We start from the raw sequence: 25118 nt of genomic DNA on the forward strand, positions 1-25118 counted from the left end.
TAATACACATGATAGACAAAAGAACGAAAATGATGATGGGTACAAACTTAGGGGGAGCTCATCAGACTATGGTAGCCAATGAATGGAACGTATCGGGAGGGAGGGGGGGGCGGGGGGGGGGGCGAGGCCAAAAGGGTGGGCGACGGACGTGGAAGCGCTTGTGCGCAAGCGGCCAATTACTGCACACGCCAACACAATGGAGAGAGAGGGGGAGGGGGGGGTCTGATACACATGATAGACAAAAGAACGAAAATGCCCATGTTTATACCAATGCTGGCTAAACAATGAAGAGAGTACTGTTAAAATAACTGGGGATGTTAACACTCGGTAAAGTACAGTAAAATAGTGCCTGTCAGATAAGATGGTCCAAAAAATTTGTGATTAAGTCTTTTTTGCGTGGTTGATAACATCTTTCCAAAAGATCTCCAAAATTCTAAACAAACATAAGATCCAAGTCCGATTCAGTACAGTGCATAAAATCCGTGATCTGATTCCATCTGTGAAGGATGTCGTTCCTGACTTACAGTATCCTGGAGTCTACAAATTGAGTTGCATTTGTGGTGATTGCTACATTGGAGAAACGAAACGTCATGTTTCTGATCGTGTCCGCGAGCACAAGTCAGATCTGAAACACGGCAGAACTGGTTCTTCTGCCGTGGCCGATCATTGCTACAACTCGGTGGGCTCTCATGAAATTGTCTTTTCCGAGACCAAGGTTCTATGCAAACCTCCCGGCTACCATCAAAGGTTTGTACACGAAGCCATACAAATATACAAACACAGACATAATTTCAACCGTGATGATGGGTACAAACTTAGTAACCATTGGAAAGATGTTATCAACCACGCAAAAAAGACTTAATCACAAATTTTTTGGACCATCTTATCTGACAGGCACTATTTTACTGTACTTTACCGAGTGTTAACATCCCCAGTTATTTTAACAGTACTCTCTTCATTGTTTAGCCAGCATTGGTATAAACATGGGCATTTTCGTTCTTTTGTCTATCATGTGTGTAATGCGGGCGAAAGCGACCTTCCGGATGTGACGTCACGAGGAGGCGGAGCCAGGTGACGTGGGTGAAAGGTAGGGGGTCCTTAAGCGGGTAAACCGGAAGGAGAAGGCAGTCGGGGTGTGAATGGAAAGGTGTGGGGCCACGCGGGCGTACGAGCCGAGGGGGCACCGTCAGAAGCGGGAGCCAACCCTGGGAACAGTAGGGAGCTACTGGGAGGTGTAAAGCTGCAGATAGAGATAGGCAGTAAGGCTGTGTGTGAGGGGCAGCGGAGTGGCTGCCAAGAGTCGCAGGAGCGACGAGAAGGCGAGACAGCACGAGGCTGTCAGAGCTGCAGCAGGAACAGCCAAGGGAGCTGTGTGAGAGTACAGCAGCGGAGCTGCTGTGGGGCTGCAAGAGCGACAAGAACAGCAGCGGGGCTGCTGATGTGGACTGGAGTGACATCGGAACCAGCACAGAGAGAATAAGAGAGACAGCCGTGTGGGAACGCAGTACGGACCGAATAAAGGACACTGAGCCAGAGATCGTGGTCAAGTCTTTTATTACACTGGGGTCAGAAGTGAAACGGCATGTCTAAGCAAGTAAGGAAGAAAATTCCCCCGGCGCCAGCATCGGCTTCTTCGTCCGACGACGACGAATTCCCTCCGACCACGGATTCTGCTGGGGTGGTGGAGGAGAGCCCTGCTGAGGCGAGCACGGGGACGGGCGTGGAAGATGTCGGCGCGATGGCGGGTCCGTCAACAACATCGGACGCTGACCAAAGATGGCAACAGGTGGCAGAACAACTGGAGACACTCAAGGACGTCCTGGCGCATCTATGTCACCTCGTTACGCCAAGGACGACGATGGAACGAGAAGGTGCTCCACGGGCCGCCACGTTGCCTGCCCTGCCGCCGCCATTGGCCACGCGGCAGGAAGACGCCATCTTGCGCGCTCCGCGGCGCCAAACCGCCATCTTGGCCACGCCGCGGGCCGACGCCATTTTGAATTTGCCTCCAGAACAACCATCATTGGAAGACGGCGTAAAGAGGAGTCGGAGTCGCCACCTTACTACAGTTAAGGAATTCTCTATCGGGGGCGATTGGAGCGCTTTCGCCTGCCGATTTTTGGCGGCGGTTCGTTCAGCAAGATGGACCGATGCGGAGGCCTTGGAAGTGTTGCCGACTCTACTGGACGACGAATCTGTTCGATTTTTCCGTTCCATAACGGCCGATAAGAAGAAGACTTTATGTGGAGTTTTTGAGGAAATGGCCGACGCCTATGAGCCACCTGACGACGCGCATCGGCGATTCGCTCAACGACAACGAGCACCCGAAGAATCGCCCGTGGCGTTCAGGGGTGCGGTGTTGGAGCTGGCCATGGCAGCATATCCTGACACGCCACAGGATCTGCTCGAGCCTCTCATATTGGGAAAAATGCTGGAGCTGTCTCGGGATCTGGGGATCCCCATGCCTGTGTGTGGGCATGAGAAGCTCACGTCCCGGGCGGCAGCAAAGTGTCTGGATGCGCAGTTTAATCTCCGTCGCTGGAAGCAAGTGGCGGCATGGACGAGTGGGCCCGTCAAGGAAGGAGGCGCGATGGGGTGGGACCCCACAAGGGCGATCTATGTGCCGGATGAGCGGGGTCCACAGGAGCTGACGGCTGCCTCCTCTCCATGGTCGGGACGCGGAAGGCAGGGGCCGCGCGCTACGCCATCGGGACGGGGCCGCCGGGATGCAAGACCTGCGCTTCGGCGCAACGAGGCCGATTGCTTCCGCTGCGGCCGTAGGGGCCATTACGCCAAAGATTGCTGGGCCCGCTTCCCGGGTCCGCCGCAGCAGGAGCCCACAACACCGGACAAGCCGACCAAGGAACCTCCGAAACAGGCTTGTCGGCACGCACCAGACACTCGGCAAGGCTTTACACCTCACCCACCACCTTTGTTGCGCGATCCTATTGTTGTCGTTAAAGAAAAGCCATCGACGGGGCCTTGTCATTCAGTTACGCAGTGGCGCAAATTGGCACGGAGAGTTGTCGCGGCCGCTACGGGTTCGTCCACTGTACCGGGGTCCATACAAGGTGTGGACGTGCGCATTTTGGTCGACTCGGGAGCGTCTGCGACTATTATATCGGATGTCATTTTCCATCTGTTGGGCATTCCGCCGGGGGCTGTGCGTCCGGTTTATGGGTCTTGCGTCGCTGCGAACGGGGGTAGTATGGGTATCGTGGGCCAGGTGGATGCTAAGATATCTATAGGGGATGTGTCGGCTTCGGGCGTTGTGTTAATATCGAGATCTTTGGCGGTTCCTTGCTTACTAGGCACGGATTTTTTGGCTAAGATGCCCATTTTGATTAAAATCAATGAGAATTGTATTGAATTGCCGGGGGGCCGTCGAATCTCGTTTCTGCCGTCGCCCTGGGGGCGACCTGCTTCGGCCGTACAGGTGCAGGCGCTGTCCGTCGCATCTGTGGACATCCCACCTGGTTCACAGATGCTTATATCCTTGCGGTATCGGAAGCCCCTGCCCAATCGGCTAGGAGCATTAGGGGTCTTGTTGTCACCATCCGCCACGATAACAACGGGATTGGCGTTAGTTGGGGCACAGACCATCGTCCGGCCGGATCAATTACCGGTTTTACAGGTGCTTAATGCGGGGGTGGAAAACATCCGGGTTCCGGCCGGTACGGTTGTGGCACATGCCACTACGGCGTTTGCGACGCACGATTGTCCGCATCGCCGGGGAGTGGTCGCTGGTGTTTCCGAGCCAAGGGGTTCGGATAATCGTTGGATCGCTACCTTATGTGACGAAAATTCTTCCCTGTCCGTGGGGCAACGTGATGCGCTGCGTAAATTGTTGCTGACGTATTCGGATGTGTTCAGCTCCGACGATTTGGATTTGGGACGCACATCGTTGCTTTCCCATCACATTGAGACGGGCGACGCTGCCCCTATTCGGTTAAATTCGCATCGGATGAGTCCAGCGGAGCGAGAACACGTTCGGGGGGCGGTGGAAGACATGTTGGCTGCGGACATTATATCGCCATCTAACAGCCCATGGGGCGCTCCTGTGGTCTTGGTTAAGAAAAAGGATGGCAACTTGCGATTTTGTGTCGATTTCCGGAAATTGAATAAGATATCGGTGGCAGATGCGTACCCCCTGCCGCGTATGGACGACTCCCTTGACGCATTGTCGGGGGCTAAGTTCTTTTCCACACTGGACCTCTCTTCGGGATTTTGGCAGCTTCCCCTTGACGAGTCCTCACGGGAGAAAACCGCATTCCGTACGCCGCAGGGGTTATTTCAATTCAACTGCCTCCCGATGGGATTGAATGCGGCCCCTGCTACATTTCAAAGATTGATGGAGCTCGTTTTGACGGGGTTGCAGTGGGAGACGTGTCTTATATATTTGGACGATATTATTGTGTTCAGCCGCACATTTGAGGAACATTTAACGCGGCTGGAGACAGTGTTCACGAGGATGCGCTCTGCCAATTTGAAATTCAAACCAAAGAAATGCCACCTACTGCAACGGTCCGTCCGTTATTTGGGGCACATTGTGAGTGCAGAGGGGGTGTCCACGGATCCGGAAAAGACGGCGTGTGTCCGGGATTGGCCGACTCCGGCCTCTGTGGGGGATGTTCGGCGCTTTTTGGGATTTGCCTCGTATTACCGAAGATTTGTGCCGGGGTTTGCGACGATTGCGAGGCCCTTGCATCTCCTTACGGGTAAAGGACGGAAATTTGTTTGGGGAGAGCCGGAAGAGGCGGCCTTTCGGAGTCTGCGTGATCTATTGGCTACGGCCCCGACATTGGATTATCCCGATTTTGATCGCCCTTTCATTCTTGATACGGACGCGAGTGACACAGGTATTGGGGCGGTATTATCACAGTCTAAAGGGGGCGTAGAGCGCGTCGTGGCGTATGGTAGCCGAGTCTTGTCGCCTGCGGAAACACGCTACTGTGTCACTCGTAGAGAACTTTTGGCGGTTGTTTTTTTCCTACGGCAATTTCGACCGTACCTTTACGGTCGTTCTTTTATTGTGCGTACGGATCATGCGGCCTTGCAATATGCACTTAAAATGGACCAGCCATCGGGACAGTGGGCACGTTGGTTGGACACGCTGCAGGAATTTTCCTTCCAAATTCAACATCGGAAGGGAGTGCGCCATGCGAACGCTGACGCACTTTCCAGATTACCAGGGCGCGCCCCTTGTAAATGTGCGTCGGGGACGCATAGGTGTTCGCCGATTCTGAACCCCCCTCAGCCGCTTACGTTGGCCGTCGGGAAGTCGGATACTCCGATGGAACCGGGACCGACTGATGGGGTTTTGAATCTGCCGCGGTCTGTCTGGATTCGGGAACAGATGATGGACGAGTCGTTGTTGTCCATGCGGAAGCGGTCTATGAGGGACAATGGGAGTCCGAGTTCGGCTGTGGGGCCGCGAACCGCTCTCCGAGATGGTCTGCTTATGTGGCAAGAAAGGTTCCAGGAAAGCTGGCGTGTGGTGGTACCAACGTCCTTGCGATTTGAGTTGATTAGAACTCTCCATTGTGACACACTATTGCATTTAGGGGTGCAGAAGACCTTGTTGACGTTACAACGTCATTATTTTTGGCACGGCATGGCGACAGATGTCGTAGGGCACGTGCGTGCGTGCCCTGAATGCGCCCGGCGTAAGCCGCCTAAACATCCTTACGTGCCGCCTCTCCAGTCGATTCAGGTGTCTCGAGTCAATGAATTGGTGGCACTGGACATATTGGGACCCTTCCCACCATCGGCGAGGGGAAATAAATATTTGCTGGTAGGGGTTGAGTATCTCTCCCGTTGGCCGATGGCCTGGCCGTTGCCCGATCAGTCGGCCGCGGCCATCACCGACGCCTTTTTGTTTGGGTACATTATGGACAAGGGGGCGCCGGAGAGACTCCTCACGGACCAGGGCCAAAATTTCTCTTCTAAATTATTGGCTGAAGTGTGCGCAGGCCTTGGGACTAAGAAGATACGGACATCTCCATACCATCCGCAGACGGATGGTATGGTTGAGCGGCTGAACAGGACATTGTCTGCCATGCTTTGCCATACTGTGAGTGAACAGCAATCGGATTGGGATCTGCACATCCCCGGAGTGCTTTCGGCGTACAGGATGACGCCCCATGCGGCTACAGGGTATTCGCCGTTTTACCTTATGTATGGTCGGGAAAACGTGCCTCCGGTGGATGTGCAATTGGGTACTGGGGTGAAGGGACCTCGTAAACCACTCCCTGAATACATTCAGGACACGGTTCGCCGGGTTACGGAGGCGCGGGAAAACGCCCGCGTGGCTACGGCCAAAGCCCAGGCCCGGAACGAGCGGTATGCTCGGCGGTCTGAGGGGGAGTGCCCCTGGAAGGTGGGAGACCTGGCCTGGCTCCATTGCCCGCAGGTGCGGCCGGGGACCTCTCCTAAATTGCACAAACCTTGGCATGGTCCTGTGCGCCTCATTGAGGTTCCCAATCCACAGTCGGCGCGCGTTCAGTTTGGTTCTCGCCGTTGGTTTGTTCATACGTCGCGGTTGAAACCATATGTTGCTCCCCTACGTGATGCGTCATCTCCCAATGTTGCCTTGCCGGGGTCTGTTGCTGCTGACTCTGACTCTTCCCCGCCTGCGTCCATTGATCTTGCTAGAGCGCCTGTCGTACCTGTTCCAGACAGGCCGACCGTGACACCGCGGGGGAGGAGTGGGCCTGTTCGGAGGGCGCCTGCCAGGGCTGCGGGACCTTCAAGCCCGGCGACCCTTCCGACCCCGCTGCAGGCGCATTCGCGGAATACGACCAAGACTGATTCGTCAGGGACACGAGATGTCGGTGGACTTCCAATCGCAGCAGGGGAATTACCCCCTGTCATTTCTCGTGTTCCATCGCGTCCCCGTTCTACAAGTGGGCCGCCGACCGTCCGGGACGGGCCGGCGACCCGCACTCGTTCCAAATCGCTTACGTTTCGTTGATTGTATGTTGTTATTGTTCTTGTTCTTGCCGTCGTATTTATCGCATGCTTTCGTACGTTCGTCGATGTTACTTGTGTGTTGTTCTTGTTGTTATATTGCATGCTTAGTGTCCTTTGAGGGGGAAGGTCGGTTCACCGCATTACGCTTTGGTGTTGTTCAGCCGAGGTCGGCTGGGTTTTTTCTATGGGGGAGGGTGGTGTAATGCGGGCGAAAGCGACCTTCCGGATGTGACGTCACGAGGAGGCGGAGCCAGGTGACGTGGGTGAAAGGTAGGGGGTCCTTAAGCGGGTAAACCGGAAGGAGAAGGCAGTCGGGGTGTGAATGGAAAGGTGTGGGGCCACGCGGGCGTACGAGCCGAGGGGGCACCGTCAGAAGCGGGAGCCAACCCTGGGAACAGTAGGGAGCTACTGGGAGGTGTAAAGCTGCAGATAGAGATAGGCAGTAAGGCTGTGTGTGAGGGGCAGCGGAGTGGCTGCCAAGAGTCGCAGGAGCGACGAGAAGGCGAGACAGCACGAGGCTGTCAGAGCTGCAGCAGGAACAGCCAAGGGAGCTGTGTGAGAGTACAGCAGCGGAGCTGCTGTGGGGCTGCAAGAGCGACAAGAACAGCAGCGGGGCTGCTGATGTGGACTGGAGTGACATCGGAACCAGCACAGAGAGAATAAGAGAGACAGCCGTGTGGGAACGCAGTACGGACCGAATAAAGGACACTGAGCCAGAGATCGTGGTCAAGTCTTTTATTACATGTGTATCAGACCCCCCCCTCCCCCTCTCTCTCCATTGTGTTGGCGTGTGCAGTAATTGGCCGCTTGCGCACAAGCGCTTCCACGTCCGTCGCCCACCCTTTTGGCCTCGCCCCCCCCCCCGCCCCCCCCTCCCTCCCGATACGTTCCATTCATTGGCTACCATAGTCTGATGAGCTCCCCCTAAGTTTGTACCCATCATCATTTTCGTTCTTTTGTCTATCATGTGTATTAGACCTCCCCTCCTCCTCTCTGCCCATTGTGTTGGCGGGTGCAGTGGCTGGCCGCTTGCGCACAATCGCTCCATTGTGTTGGCGTGTGCAGTAATTGGCCGCTTGCGCACAAGCGCTTCCACGTCCATCGCCCACTCTTTTGGCCTCGCCCCCCCTCCCTCCCGATACGTTCCTTTCATTGGCTACCATAGTCTGATGAGCTCCCCCCTCCCTCTCCCTCCCCCCTCAACTCGCTTTTAAGGGATTACATCTTGAATCATTGCCTCACTTGATACAGCTAATCTGGCTGTGACGGTCCCACCTGATGACGGAGACTTGTGTTGCCTCCGAAACGTCGTGATTTTTGTTTTTATTTTATTTTACTTTCTACGTGACTTTACCGAAAAAACCTAAGAAGAGCAGAAAAGATATTTAAAAATGATTATTGTTTGCATCAATACAAGGTTAAGAAATTCATTTCTAATATTTTGATTGACCTTGTGAATATATTGATAACTTTTTAAACATTTAGATACGTTCATATGTTTACTCAATTTTTTTATGATATCAAAAAAAGGAACTTGTCCATATGTGCTTTGGAGAATGTGGGCATCGATCCCACTACCTCTCGCATGCTAAGCGAGCACTCTCCAACTTGAGCTAATTCCCCGCTGAGCTGTTGTGGATGATATCTCGACATAGGCCATAGCACTTTTTGAAAAATATTTAGCAAAATAAGAACAAACTTCACCTTTAAATCTGCGATAAATTAAAACCGACCTAAGCGATACAGGAATCCAGATAGCATTGGCTTCGATCCATCGACCTGTGGGTAATGGACCCATCACGCTTCCGCTGTGACACTCTGATTTCTTGTAAATGGTTGTTATCGACGTCCATGTACGTTATGAGGTGCAGAAAAGATAGTGAAAAATTATCATTGGTTGCATCAATACCTGGTTAAGAAATTCATTTGTAATAACTTAATTGACCTTGTGAATATGTAGTGGTGGTATTGACGTGCGCCGACTGTGACAGTGATGGATCACGGGGCGGCGCGGGGTGCGGGGTTGGGCACGCGTTGTGGGCGTGGTGTGGACGCGCGCGCCGGGAGTGACAGATGACGGGGCGGCGCGGCGTGAGTGGTGAGGCACGATGAGATGTGGGAAAAGAGGATCGTAGCCAGCGCCCGGCGATTGGTCGAATAAGTGGGTGCTCGCAGCGACGTCCGCAGGTGGGGTATAAAGGGGGACGCGCGAGAGCACTCGGGGAGAGTTACCCAGTTGAAGACCCGAAGACGGAGCTGAAGACCTAGTGCCACGAGACCCCTAGTCCCGCGGTCCTTGTGGGGACCGGGGCCCTGTGTGGCTCGGAGGCGAGGCTGTGGGACCCGGGGTCCGACGCCCCCCGTGGGTCGGGCTGGGGACCCACAGTCGAGACGGATACCCCGGGCAGGGAGTGTCCCGAGTAGCTCAGTGGCGTTAGTCGCCGAGTAGCTAAGTGGATGTTGGTCATCCGAGTAGCTCAGTGGCGTTAGTCGCCGAGTAGCTAAGTGGGTGTTTGTCACCCGAGATACTGAGTGGATGTTGGTCATCCGAGTAGCTCAGTGGGCGTTAGTCGCCAAGTAGCTAAGTGGGTGTTTGTCACCCGAGATACTAAGTGGGTGTTTGTCACCCGAGATACTAAGTGGGTGGTTGTCACCCGAGATACAAAGTAGGTGTTAGTCACCTGTGAACGAGTTTGATAAAATAAAGAGTGTGTTACCCGTGAAGTCGTCTCCCGCCGAGTTACTACATTACAAATATATTGATAACGTTTTAAGCATTCGACACGTTCATATGTTTACTCAATTTATACACGCTAACAATAAAAATGGAAATTGTCCATTTGTGCTTTGGAGAATGTGGGCATCGATCCCACTACCTCTCACATGCTAAGCGAGCGCTCTACCACTTGAGCTAATTCCCCGATGAGCTGTTTTGGATGATATCTCGACATAGGCCAAAGCACTTTTTGAAAAATATTTAGCAAAATAAGAACAAACTTAGCCTTTAAATCTGCGATTAATTAAAAACGACCTAAGCGATACAGTAAGCCAGATCGCATAGAATGGCATCGATCCATCGACCTGTGGGTAATGGACCCATCACGCTTCCACTGTGCCACTCTGATTTCTTGTAAATGGCTGTTATCGACGTCTATGTACCTGATGAGGTGCAGAAAAGATATTGAAACATTTTCATTGGTTGCATCAATACCGGTGTAATGCGGGCGAAAGCGACCTTCCGGATGTGACGTCACGAGGAGGCGGAGCCAGGTGACGTGGGTGAAAGGTAGGGGGTCCTTAAGCGGCTAAACCGGAAGGAGAAGGCAGTCGGGGTGTGAATGGAAAGGTGTGGGGTTATGTTCTTTTGTTTGTATTATGACTGCAGGTATTGCGGTCTATGCAAACATGACTCCTTGTAAAAAGGTGTCAGTTTTGTTGCCAGATAGAAGGGTAAAGAACCAATTATCATATTTTAACTGGCAAATGAGGTTCCCATAGTGTAGATGCTTGCCCCGAGCTCTCATACTCTGATGGTGCATTGTCTTTGAGTTGTGCGGCTTTTGGCGTCATCTGGTCCAACCCATATGAGACTAGGCTCTAAGGAAAGCTGTCTCGGGTGTGGATCAATCAACTTTAAGGACAGTGCACATTATCAGAGTTATGTTCTTTTGTTTGTATTATGACTGCAGGTATTGCGGTCTATGCACACATGACTCCTTGTAAAAAGGTGTCAGTTTTGTTGCCAGATAGAAGGGTAAAGAACCAATTATCATATTTTTACTGGCAAATGAGGTTCCCATAGTGTAGATGCTTGCCCCGAGCTCTCATACTCTGATGGTGCATTGTCTTTGAGTTGTGCGCCTTTTGGCGTCATCTGGTCCAACCCATATGAGACTAGGCTCTAAGGAAAGCTGTCTCGGGTGTGGATCAATCAACTTTAAGGACAGTGCACATTATCAGAGTTATGTTCTTTTGTTTGTATTATGACTGCAGGTATTGCGGTCTATGCAAACATGACTCTTGTAAAAAGGTGTCAGTTTTGTTGCCAGATAGAAGGGTAAAGAACCAATTATCATATTTTTACTGGCAAATGAGGTTCCCATAGTGTAGATGCTTGCCCCGAGCTCTCATACTCTGATGGTGCATTGTCTTTGAGTTGTGCACCTTTTGGCGTCATCTGGTCCAACCCATATGAGACTAGGCTCTAAGGAAAGCTGTCTCGGGTGTGGATCAATCAACTTTAAGGACAGTGCACATTATCAGAGTTATGTTCTTTTGTTTGTATTATGACTGCAGGTATTGCGGTCTATGCAAACATGACTCCTTGTAAAAAGGTGTCAGTTTTGTTGCCAGATAGAAGGGTAAAGAACCAATTATCATATTTTTACTGGCAAATGAGGTTCCCATAGTGTAGATGCTTGCCCCGAGCTCTCATACTCTGATGGTGCATTGTCTTTGAGTTGTGCGGCTTTTGGCGTCATCTGGTCCAACCCATATGAGACTAGGCTCTAAGGAAAGCTGTCTCGGGTGTGGATCAATCAACTTTAAGGACAGTGCACATTATCAGAGTTATGTTCTTTTGTTTGTATTATGACTGCAGGTATTGCGGTCTATGCACACATGACTCCTTGTAAAAAGGTGTCAGTTTTGTTGCCAGATAGAAGGGTAAAGAACCAATTATCATATTTTTACTGGCAAATGAGGTTCCCATAGTGTAGATGCTTGCCCCGAGCTCTCATACTCTGATGGTGCATTGTCTTTGAGTTGTGCGCCTTTTGGCGTCATCTGGTCCAACCCATATGAGACTAGGCTCTAAGGAAAGCTGTCTCGGGTGTGGATCAATCAACTTTAAGGACAGTGCACATTATCAGAGTTATGTTCTTTTGTTTGTATTATGACTGCACGTATTGCGGTCTATGCAAACATGACTCTTGTAAAAAGGTGTCAGTTTTGTTGCCAGATAGAAGGGTAAAGAACCAATTATCATATTTTTACTGGCAAATGAGGTTCCCATAGTGTAGATGCTTGCCCCGAGCTCTCATACTCTGATGGTGCATTGTCTTTGAGTTGTGCGCCTTTTGGCGTCATCTGGTCCAACCCATATGAGACTAGGCTCTAAGGAAAGCTGTCTCGGGTGTGGATCAATCAACTTTAAGGACAGTGCACATTATCAGAGTTATGTTCTTTTGTTTGTATTATGACTGCAGGTATTGCGGTCTATGCAAACATGACTCCTTGTAAAAAGGTGTCAGTTTTGTTGCCAGATAGAAGGGTAAAGAACCAATTATCATATTTTTACTGGCAAATGAGGTTCCCATAGTGTAGATGCTTGCCCCGAGCTCTCATACTCTGATGGTGCATTGTCTTTGAGTTGTGCGCCTTTTGGCGTCATCTGGTCCAACCCATATGAGACTAGGCTCTAAGGAAAGCTGTCTCGGGTGTGGATCAATCAACTTTAAGGACAGTGCACATTATCAGAGTTATGTTCTTTTGTTTGTATTATGACTGCAGGTATTGCGGTCTATGCAAACATGACTCCTTGTAAAAAGGTGTCAGTTTTGTTGCCAGATAGAAGGGTAAAGAACCAATTATCATATTTTTACTGGCAAATGAGGTTCCCATAGTGTAGATGCTTGCCCCGAGCTCTCATACTCTGATGGTGCATTGTCTTTGAGTTGTGCGCCTTTTGGCGTCATCTGGTCCAACCCATATGAGACTAGGCTCTAAGGAAAGCTGTCTCGGGTGTGGATCAATCAACTTTAAGGACAGTGCACATTATCAGAGTTATGTTCTTTTGTTTGTATTATGACTGCAGGTATTGCGGTCTATGCAAACATGACTCCTTGTAAAAAGGTGTCAGTTTTGTTGCCAGATAGAAGGGTAAAGAACCAATTGCCATAGCACTTTTTAATAAATGTCTATGCAAAGCCACAGAAAACTTTACCTGTAGATCTGCAATAACTAAAACCTAGCTAAGAGTGATGAAAAAAAGTGTTAGCAGAGATTGGTTTCGATCCATCGACCTCTGGGTTATCGGCCCAGCACGCTTCTGCTGCGCCACTCTGCTTTCATGGAAATGGGTTTTATCGACGTCTATGTAACTGATAAGCAGCCGAAAAGATATTGAAAAATATTCTTTATTGTTTGCATCAATAGAGGGTTAAGACATTCATTTGTAATCCTTTGACTGACCTTGTGAATATATTGATAACTTTTTCAACATTCGATAAGTTGATTTGTTGCCTCTATTTCTACATGCTAATATCAAGGCACGCATTACCCATTTGTGCTTTGGAGAATGTGGGTATCAATCTCACTACTTCTCACATGCTAAAAGCGCGCTTTACCACTGGATCGAATCCCTCGCTGGGTTGTTTTGTTTGTTTATTGCAACAAATGCCATAGCACTTTTTAAATCCTTTATATTAAGTTCACTTGCTTGCTTGCTTGCTTACGACCATGCAAATCTTTCGGTCGTTTTTTAACCCACTTCCCGTGATCCAATCGAGCTGACATTTTGCACACAGACTCGTTGTGCGTGACAATGTATTTTGGTGAATATTTTTTTCCAAAATGTTACACTTTTTAAGAAAAAATAAATTATATTTTATTACCAATTGCTTAATGGTGGCAGCCATTCATCTGATACATAGGTGGCAACCATCTCAAGCCAGAGGACGAGAGGACTCTAGCCGCCACGCATATAAAGGATTTATAGTGAAAAACTTTGTTTTTACGGGTTAAATTTTTTAATAAATGTCTATGCAAAGCCACAGCAAACTTTACCTGTAGATCTGCGATAACTAAAACCTAGCTAAGAGTGATGAAAAAAAGTGTTAGCAGAGGATGGTTGAGATCCATCGACCTCTGGGTTATGGGCCCAGCACGCTTCCACTGCACCACTCTGCTTTCATGGAAATGGGTTTTATCGAGGTCTATGTAACTGATAAGCAGCCAAAAATATATGGAAAAATATTCTTTATTGTTTGCATCAATAGAGGGTTAAGAAATGCATTTGTAATCTTTTGTTTGACCTTGTGAATATATTGATAACTTTTTCAACATTCGATAAGTTGATTTGTTGCCTCTATTTCTACATGCTAATATCAAGGCACGCATTACCCATTTGTGCTTTGGAAAATGTGGGTATCAATCTCACTACTTCTCACATGCTAAACGCGCGCTTTACCACTGAATCTAATCCCACGCCGGGTTATTTTGTGTGTTTATGGCGACAAATGCCATTGCACTTTTTAATAAATATCTATGCAAAGCCACAGCAAACTTAACCTTTAAATCTGCTATAACTATGACCTAGGAGTTGAATCTCTTCTTTGCCCGCTTTGAGGTGACACCACAAGGGACAGCATCACCAAACCTCACGGTCCACAGCAGCTTAAACCTCACAGTAGAGGAGCATGAGGTGAGGCACACGCTGCGGGCCGTCAACCCGAGGAAGGCTGCGTGACCTGATGGCGTCCCGGGACGTGTGCTGAGGGACTGTGCTGACGAGCTGGCTGGAGTCTTCACAAGAATTTTCAACCTGTCTGTGGAACAGTCCACTATACCACCCTGCCTAAAGTCCTCCACCATAGTCCCCCTGCCCAAAAAAACCCACATTTCCAGCTACAACGACTACCGGCCAGTAGCACTCACGCCAGTGGTGATGAAGTGCTTTGAAAAACTGGTCCGGAGTCACATCATAGGAAGCTTGCCCCGAAACCTTGACCCCCACCAGTTTGCCTACAGAGCTAACCGATCCACGGAGGACGCCGTGGCCACAGCACTACATGCTGCACTGTCACACCTGGAGCAGCAGGGGAGCTATGTGCGGATGCTCTTCGTGGATTACAGTTCTGCGTTCAACACCATCCTCCCACACAAACTGGTGGAAAAACTGGGCGACCTGGGGATTCCACATTCCACCTGCATGTGGATACATAGTTTCCTCTCGGGCCGCAGACAGAGGGTCAGAGTGGGCCGTCATACATCCACAGCCCTGAGCCTCAGTACCGGCTCCCCCCAGGGCTGTGTACTGAGCCCCCTGCTCTACTCCCTCTACACACATGACTGTGCCGCCGTCCACCATAGCAACACCATTGTGAAGTTTGCTGATGACACCACAGTGGTGGGGCTCATCTCTGGGGGGGATGAGTCTGCCTACAGGGACGAGGTGGAGCGGCTGACAGCATACTGCAGGGGCAACAACCTGCTCCTTAACACCGCAAAGACCAAGGAGCTCATAATAGACTACAGGAGAAAGAAAACGGACACTCCACCACTAATCATCAGCGGGGACTGTGTGGAGAGGGTGGCAGACTTCTGCTTCCTGGGAGTCCACATTGGGGAGGGCCTGACCTGGAGCGCCAACAGCACTGAGCTTCTGAAAAAGGCCCAGCAGAGACTTTACTTCCTGAGAATTCTCAGGAATAATAACATCACACAGAAACTGCTGGTGTCCTTCTACCGAGCCTCCATCGAGAGCATTCTCACATACTGCATCTGTGTATGGTACACCAGCTGCACAGTGGCTCAGAGGAAAGCGCTCCAGAGGGTCATCAACACAGCCCAAAAGATCGCCGGCTGCCATCTCCCCACACTGGAAGAACTACACAGTTCACGTTGCATCAAAAAAGCACAGAACATTATAAAGGACTCTTCTCACCCTGGACACTCACTGTTTGAGCTGTTGCTATCAGGCAGACGATTCAGATCAGTCAAAACAAGGACAAACAGATTCAAACAGAGCTTTTATCCTACAGCGATCACCACACTCAATAATGCTAATTAATTATTAAGTAATAGTATTTTCAATTGACTGTGAAATAGAGATGTGCAATGACAAAATGTAACCTTATGTGGGTATGTAAGGTATACTTGGGCTGTTTTTATATATAGTATAAATTGATTATCTTTCATTTAATTTTTATTTTTATTTTCTTGTTTTATTTAATTTAAATTTATGAATGATGCCCTGACTGGTGAGCATTTTAAATTTCGTTGTACTGGTGACAATGGCAATAAACGATCTATCTATCTATCTAAGAGTGAAGAAAAAAACGTGTTAGCAGAGGATGGTTTCGATCCATCGACCTCTGGGTTATGGGCCCAGCACGCTTCCGCTGCGCCACTCTGCTTTCATGAAAATGGTTTTATCGACGTCTATGTAACTGATAAGCAGCCGAAAATATATGGAAAAATAGTCTTTATTGTTTGCATCAATAGAGGGTTAAGAAATTAATTTGTAATCTTTTGTTTGACCTTGTGAATATATTGTTAACTTTTTAAACATTCGACGAGTTGATTTGTTACCTCTATTTCTACATGCTAATAAAAAAGTCACTTATTACCCATTTGTGCTTTGGAAAATGTGGGGATCAATCTCACTACTTCTCACATGCTAAAAGCGCGCTTTACCACTGGATCGAATCCCTCGCTGGGTTGTTTTGTGTGTTTATCGCAACAAATGCCATAGCACTTTTTAAATCCTTTATATTAAGTTCACTTGCTTGCTTGCTTACGACCATGCAAATCTATCGGTCGTTTTTTACCCACTTCCCGTGATCCAATCGAGCTGACATTTTGCACACAGACTCGTTGTGCGTGACAATGTATTTGGTGAAGTTTTTTTTCTCCAAAATTTTACACTTTATAGGAAAAAATAAATTATATTTCATTACCAATTGCTTAATGGTGGCAGCTATTCATCTGATCCATAGGTGGCAACCATCTCAAGCCAGAGGACGAGAAGACTCTAGCCGCCACACATATAAAGGATTTATAGTGAAAAACTTTCTTTTTAAGGGTTACATTTTTTAATAAATGTCTATGCAAAGCCACAGCAAACTTTACCTGTAGATCTGCGAAAACTAAAACCTAGCTAAGAGTGATGAAAAAACGTGTTAGCAGAGGATGGTTTCAATCCATCGACCTCTGGGTTATGGGCCCAGCACGCTTCCGCTGCGCCACTCTGCTTTCATGGAAATGGGTTTTATCGACGTCTATGTAACTGATAAGCAGCCGAAAATATATGGAAAAATATTCTTTATTGTTTGCATCAATAGAGGGTTAAGAAATGCATTTGTAATCTTTTGACTGACCTTGTCAATATATTGATAACTTTTTCAACATTCGATAAGTTGATTTGTTGCCTCTATTTCTACATGCTAATAAAAAAGTCACTTATTACCCATTTGTGCTTTGGAAAATGTGGGGATCAATCTCACTACTTCTCACATGCTAAAAGCGCGCTATACCACTGGATCGAATCCCTCGCTGGGTTGTTTTGTGTGTTTATCGCAACAAATGCCATAGCACTTTTTAAATCCTTTATATTAAGTTCACTTGCTTGCTTGCTTGCTTACGACCATGCAAATCTTTCGGTCGTTTTTTAACCCACTTCCCGTGATCCAATCGAGCTGACATTTTGCACACAGACTCGTTGTGCGTGACAATGTATTTTGGTGAATTTTTTTTCTCCAAAATTTTACACTTTATAGGAAAAAATAAATTATATTTCATTACCAATTGCTTAATGGTGGCAGCCATTCATCTGATCCATAGGGGGCAACCATCTCAAGCCAGAGGACGAGAGGACTCTAGCCGCCACACATATAAAGGATTTATAGTGAAAAACTTTCTTTTTACGGGTTAAATTTTTTAATAAATGTCTATGCAAAGCCACAGCAAACTTTACCTGTAGATCTGCGAAAACTAAAACCTAGCTAAGAGTGATGAAAAAACGTGTTAGCAGAGGATGGTTTCGATCCACCGACCTCTGGGTTATGGGCCCAGCACGCTTCCGCTGCGCCACTCTGCTTTCATGGAAATGGGTTTTATCGACGTCTATGTAACTGATAAGCAGCCGAAAATATGTGGAAAAATATTCTTTATTGTTTGCATCAATAGAGGGTTAAGAAATGCATTTGTAATCTTTTGACTGACCTTGTCAATATATTGATAACTTTTTCAACATTCGATAAGTTGATTTGTTGCCTCTATTTCTACATGCTAATATCAAGGCACGCATTACCCATTTGTGCCTTGGAAAATGTGGGTATCAATCTCACTACTTCTCACATGCTAAACGCGCGCTTTACCACTGGATCTAATCCCACGCCGGGTTATTTTGTGTGTTTATGGCGACAAATGCCATTGCACTTTTTAATAAATATCAATGCAAAGCCACAGCAAACTTAACCTTTAAATCTGCTAGAACTATGACCTAGCTTAGATGATGAAAAAAAACGTGTTAGCAGAGGATGGTTTCGATCCATCGACCTCTGGGTTATGGGCCCAGCACGCTTCCGCTGCGCCACTCTGCTTTCATGAAAATGGTTTCATCGACGTCTATGTAACTGATAAGCAGCCGAAAATATATGGAAAAATATTTTTTGTTTCTTTCGGTTAAGTCACGTCTAAAGATAAAATAATAAATTAAATTAAATAATAGAATACGACGTTTCGATTGCAACACAAGCAATCATCATCAGGTATAATGAAATAGCGACATAAAATCTAACCAGAAAACTATAGACAGACATATTAAAGACAGATATCACCAAGATACATAGCGAGAGCAACACAGGTAACAGAGAGGGGTGATCGTCTCTGTGTGGTGGCCTTAAATAGACAGAGGGGGGGGGAGGGCGGAGGCAGAGAGAGGGAGGAGGGTTAGAGAAAAAATTAGCATATCAATGAGTGGTCAACAGACGTGGTGCTGCAAATGCGATGGCACGGCAAGCAAGCCTGAAAATCAGGAGAAGGACACACTAAAATTAAATAACCTAGTAAAATATCGAAATGTAATGTAATACAACACAGAGGGTCGGTCAACACACAATTAACGCATAGCCTGGTTGATTACGTATTTCAAAGATTGCTAAGTTAGAATTTAAGTGTGAACAATCTAAAGAGAGGACACAGGCAGAGATTGTTCACACTTAAATTCTAACTTAGCAATCTTTGAAATACGTAATCAACCAGGCTATGCGTTAATTGTGTGTTGACCGACCCTCTGTGTTGTATTACATTACATTTCGATATTTTACTAGGTTATTTAATTTTAGTGTGTCCTTCTCCTGATTTTCAGGCTTGCTTGCCGTGCCATCGCATTTGCAGCACCACGTCTGTTGACCACTCATTGATATGCTAATTTTTTCTCTAACCCTCCTCCCTCTCTCTGCCTCCGCCCCCCCCTCTGTCTATTTAAGGCCACCACACAGAGACGATCACCCCTCTCTGTTACCTGTGTTGCTCTCGCTATGTATCTTGGTGATATCTGTCTGCAATATGTCTGTCTATAGTTTTCTGGTTAGATTTTATGTCGCTATTTCATTATACCTGATGATGATTGCTTGTGTTGCAATCGAAACGTCGTATTCTATTATTTAATTTAATTTATTATTTTATCTTTAGACGTGACTTAACCGAATGAAACAAATAATAATTCCTGCAGTCACGAAAGTTCTAAAATTAAGATGGAAAAATATTCTTTATTGTTTGCATCAATAGAGGGTTAAGAAATTCATTTGTAATCTTTTGTTTGACCTTGTGAATATATTTTTAACTTTTTGTACATTCGATAAGTTGATTTGTTGCTTCTATTTCTACATGCTAATAAAAAAGTCACTTATTACCCATTTGTGCTTTGGAAAATGTGGGGATCAATCTCACTACTTCTCACATGCTAAAAGCGCGCTATACCACTGGATCGAATCCCTCGCTGGGTTGTTTTGTGTGTTTATGGCGACAAATGCCATTGCACTTTTTAATAAATATCAATGCAAAGCCACAGCAAACTTAACCTTTAAATCTGCTAGAACTATGACCTAGCTTAGAGTGATGAAAAAAAACGTGTTAGCAGAGGATGGTTTCGATCCATCGACCTCTGGGTTATGGGCCCAGCATGCTTCCGCTGCGCCACTCTGCTTTCATGAAAATGGTTTCATCGACGTCTATGTAACTGATAAGCAGCCGAAAATATATGGAAAAATATTCTTTATTGTTTGCATCAATAGAGGGTTAAGAAATTCATTTGTAATCTTTTGTTTGACCTTGTGAATATATTGTTAACTTTTTCAACATTCGATGAGCTGATTTGTTGCCTCTATTTCTACATGCTAATAAAAAAGTCACTTATTACCCATTTGTGCTTTGGAAAATGTGGGGATCAATCTCATTACTTCTCCCATGCTAAAAGCGCGCTTTACCACTGGATCGAATCCCTCGCTGGGTTATTTTGTGTGTTTATCGCAACAAATGCCATAGCACTTTTTAAATCCTTTATATTAAGTTCACTTGCTTGCTTGCTTGCTTACTTCCATGCAAATCTTTCGGTCGTTTTTTAACCCACTTCCCGTGATCCAATCGAGCTGACATTTTGCACACAGACTCGTTGTGCGTGACAATGTATTTTGGTGAATTTTTTTTCTGCAAAATGTTACACTTTATAAAAAAAAAATTATATTTCATTACCAATTGCTTAATGGTGGCAGCCATTCATCTGATCCATAGGTGGCAACCATCTCAAGCCAGAGGACGAGAGGACTCTAGCCGCCACGCATATAAATGATTTATAGTGAAAAACTTTCTTTTTACGGGTTAAATGTTTTAATAAATGTCTATGCAAAGCCACAGCAAACTTTACCTGTAGATCTGCGATAACTAAAACCTAGCTAAGAGTGATGAAAAAAGTGTTAGCAGAGGATGGTTTCGATCCATCGACCTCTCGGTTATGGGCCCAGCACGCTTCCGCTGCGCAACTCTGCTTTCATGGAAATGGGTTTTATCGACGTCTATGTAACTGATAAGCTGCCGAAAATATATGGAAAAATATTCTTTATTGTTTGCATCAATAGAGGGTTAAGAAATGCATTTGTAATCTTTTGACTGACCTTGTCAATATATTGATAACTTTTTCAACATTCGATAAGTTGATTTGTTGCCTCTATTTCTACATGCTAATATCAAGGCACGCATTACCCATTTGTGCTTTGGAAAATGTGGGGATCAATCTCACTACTTCTCACATGCTAAACGCGCGCTTTACCACTGGATCTAATCCCACGCCGGGTTATTTTGTGTGTTTATGGCGACAAATGCCATTGCACTTTTTAATAAATATCAATGCAAAGCCACAGCAAACTTAACCTTTAAATCTGCTAGAACTATGACCTAGCTTAGAGTGATGAAAAAAAACGTGTTAGCAAAGGATGGTTTCGATCCATCGACCTCTGGGTTATGGGCCCAGCACGCTTCCGCTGCGCCACTCTGCTTTCATGAAAATGGTTTCATCGACGTCTATGTAACTGATAAGCAGCCGAAAATATATGGAAAAATATTTTTTGTTTCTTTCGGTTAAGTCACGTCTAAAGATAAAATAATAAATTAAATTAAATAATAGAATACGACGTTTCGATTGCAACACAAGCAATCATCATCAGGTATAATGAAATAGCGACATAAAATCTAACCAGAAAACTATAGACAGACATATTGCAGACAGATATCACCAAGATACATAGCGAGAGCAACACAGGTAACAGAGAGGGGTGATCGTCTCTGTGTGGTGGCCTTAAATAGACAGAGGGGGGGGGGCGGAGGCAGAGAGAGGGAGGAGGGTTAGAGAAAAAATTAGCATATCAATGAGTGGTCAACAGACGTGGTGCTGCAAATGCGATGGCACGGCAAGCAAGCCTGAAAATCAGGAGAAGGACACACTAAAATTAAATAACCTAGTAAAATATCGAAATGTAATGTAATACAACACAGAGGGTCGGTCAACACACAATTAACGCATAGCCTGGTTGATTACGTATTTCAAAGATTGCTAAGTTAGAATTTAAGTGTGAACAATCTAAAGAGAGGACACAGGCAGAGATTGTTCACACTTAAATTCTAACTTAGCAATTTTTGAAATACGTAATCAACCAGGCTATGCGTTAATTGTGTGTTGACCGACCCTCTGTGTTGTATTACATTACATTTCGATATTTTACTAGGTTATTTAATTTTAGTGTGTCCTTCTCCTGATTTTCAGGCTTGCTTGCCGTGCCATCGCATTTGCAGCACCACGTCTGTTGACCACTCATTGATATGCTAATTTTTTCTCTAACCCTCCTCCCTCTCTCTGCCTCCGCCCCCCCCTCTGTCTATTTAAGGCCACCACACAGAGACGATCACCCCTCTCTGTTACCTGTGTTGCTCTCGCTATGTATCTTGGTGATATCTGTCTGCAATATGTCTGTCTATAGTTTTCTGGTTAGATTTTATGTCGCTATTTCATTATACCTGATGATGATTGCTTGTGTTGCAATCGAAACGTCGTATTCTATTATTTAATTTAATTTATTATTTTATCTTTAGACGTGACTTAACCGAATGAAACAAATAATAATTCCTGCAGTCACGAAAGTTCTAAAATTAAGATGGAAAAATATTCTTTATTGTTTGCATCAATAGAGGGTTAAGAAATTCATTTGTAATCTTTTGTTTGACCTTGTGAATATATTTTTAACTTTTTGTACATTCGATAAGTTGATTTGTTGCTTCTATTTCTACATGCTAATAAAAAAGTCACTTATTACCCATTTGTGCTTTGGAAAATGTGGGGATCAATCTCACTACTTCTCACATGCTAAAAGCGCGCTATACCACTGGATCGAATCCCTCGCTGGGTTGTTTTGTGTGTTTATGGCGACAAATGCCATTGCACTTTTTAATAAATATCAATGCAAAGCCACAGCAAACTTAACCTTTAAATCTGCTAGAACTATGACCTAGCTTAGAGTGATGAAAAAAAACGTGTTAGCAGAGGATGGTTTCGATCCATCGACCTCTGGGTTATGGGCCCAGCATGCTTCCGCTGCGCCACTCTGCTTTCATGAAAATGGTTTCATCGACGTCTATGTAACTGATAAGCAGCCGAAAATATATGGAAAAATATTCTTTATTGTTTGCATCAATAGAGGGTTAAGAAATTCATTTGTAATCTTTTGTTTGACCTTGTGAATATATTGTTAACTTTTTCAACATTCGATGAGCTGATTTGTTGCCTCTATTTCTACATGCTAATAAAAAAGTCACTTATTACCCATTTGTGCTTTGGAAAATGTGGGGATCAATCTCATTACTTCTCACATGCTAAAAGCGCGCTTTACCACTGGATCGAATCCCTCGCTGGGTTATTTTGTGTGTTTATCGCAACAAATGCCATAGCACTTTTTAAATCCTTTATATTAAGTTCACTTGCTTGCTTGCTTGCTTACTTCCATGCAAATCTTTCGGTCGTTTTTTAACCCACTTCCCGTGATCCAATCGAGCTGACATTTTGCACACAGACTCGTTATGCGTGACAATGTATTTTGGTGAATTTTTTTTCTGCAAAATTTTACACTTTATAAAAAAAAAATTATATTTCATTACCAATTGCTTAATGGTGGCAGCCATTCATCTGATCCATAGGTGGCAACCATCTCAAGCCAGAGGACGAGAGGACTCTAGCCGCCACGCATATAAAGGATTTATAGTGAAAAACTTTCTTTTTACGGGTTAAATGTTTTAATAAATGTCTATGCAAAGCCACAGCAAACTTTACCTGTAGATCTGCGATAACTAAAACCTAGCTAAGAGTGATGAAAAAAAGTGTTAGCAGAGGATGGTTTCGATCCATCGACCTCTCGGTTATGGGCCCAGCACGCTTCCGCTGCGCAACTCTGCTTTCATGGAAATGGGTTTTATCGACGTCTATGTAACTGATAAGCAGCCGAAAATATATGGAAAAATATTCTTTATTGTTTGCATCAATAGAGGGTTAAGAAATGCATTTGTAATCTTTTGTTTTACCTTGTGACTATATTGATAACTTTTTCAACATTCGATAAGTTGATTTGTTGCCTCTATTTCTACATGCTAATATCCAGGCACGCATTACCCATTTGTGCTTTGGAAAATGTGGGTATCAATCTCACTACTTCTCACATGCTAAACGCGCGCTTTACCACTGGATCTAATCCCACGCCAGGTTATTTTGTGTGTTTATGGTGACAAATGCCATTGCACTTTTTAATAAATATCAATGCAAAGCCACAGCAAACTTAACCTTTAAATCTGCTAGAACTATGACCTAGCTAAGAGTGATGAAAAAAAACGTGTAAGCAGAGGATGGTTTCGAGCCATCGACCTCTGGGTTATGGGCCCAGCACGCTTCCGCTGCGCCACTCTGCTTTAATGAAAATGGTTTCATCGACGTCTATGTAACTGATAAGCAGCCGAAAATATATGGAAAAATATTCTTTATTGTTTGCATCAATAGAGGGTTAAGAAATTAATTTGTAATCTTTTGTTTGACCTTGTGAATATATTGATAACTTTTTAAACATTCGATGAGTTGATTTGTTGCCTCTATTTCTACATGCTAATAAAAAAAGTCACGTATTACCCATTTGTGCTTTGGAAAATGTGGGGATCAATCTCACTACTTCTCACATGCTAAAAGCGCGCTTTACCACTGGATCGAATCCCTCGCTGGGTTATTTTGTGTGTTCATCGCGACAAATGCCATAGCACTTTTTAAATCCTTTATATTAAGTTCACTTGCTTGCTTGCTTACGACCATGCAAATCTATCGGTCGTTTTTTACCCACTTCCCGTGATCCAATCGAGCTGACATTTTGCACACAGACTCGTTGTGCGTGACAATGTATTTGGTGAAGTTTTTTTTCCAAAATGTTACACTTTTTAGGAAAAAAAAAATTATATTTAATTACCAATTGCTTAATGGTGCAATGCAATCATCTGACCCATAGGTGGCAGTCATCTCAAGCCAGAGGACGAGAGGACTCTAGCCGCCACGCATATAAAGGATTTATAGTGAAAAACTTTGTTTTTACGGGTTAATTTTATTAATAAATGTCTATGCAAAGCCACAGCAAACTTTACCTGTAGATCTGCGATAACTAAAACCTATCTAGGAGTGATGAAAAAAAGTGTTAGCAGAGGATGGTTTAGATCCATCGACCTCTGGGTTATGGGCCCGGCACGCTTCCACTGCACCACTCTGCTTTCATGGAAATGGGTTTTATCGACGTCTATGTAACTGATAAGCAGCCGAAAATATATGGAAAAATATTCTTTATTGTTTGCAT

General features: G+C 45.7%; 3 non-coding genes across 3 annotated transcripts; all 3 read right to left on the reverse strand.

The window, feature by feature from the left end:
• Positions 1–9820: 9820 nt before the first annotated feature.
• TRNAA-AGC (transfer RNA alanine (anticodon AGC)) lies at positions 9821–9893 on the reverse strand. Its single transcript has one exon. It is a non-coding gene; the product is annotated as a tRNA-Ala (tRNA).
• Positions 9894–16037: 6144 nt separating this feature from the next.
• On the reverse strand, positions 16038–16109 carry TRNAM-CAU (transfer RNA methionine (anticodon CAU)). Its single transcript has one exon. It is a non-coding gene; the product is annotated as a tRNA-Met (tRNA).
• Positions 16110–18224: 2115 nt separating this feature from the next.
• On the reverse strand, positions 18225–18296 carry TRNAM-CAU (transfer RNA methionine (anticodon CAU)). Its single transcript has one exon. It is a non-coding gene; the product is annotated as a tRNA-Met (tRNA).
• Positions 18297–25118: the final 6822 nt, after the last annotated feature.

This window comes from Lampetra planeri, chromosome 16 (assembly GCF_965212315.1).
Source record: "Lampetra planeri chromosome 16, kcLamPlan1.2.h2, whole genome shotgun sequence".
NCBI lineage: Eukaryota > Metazoa > Chordata > Hyperoartia > Petromyzontiformes > Petromyzontidae > Lampetra > Lampetra planeri.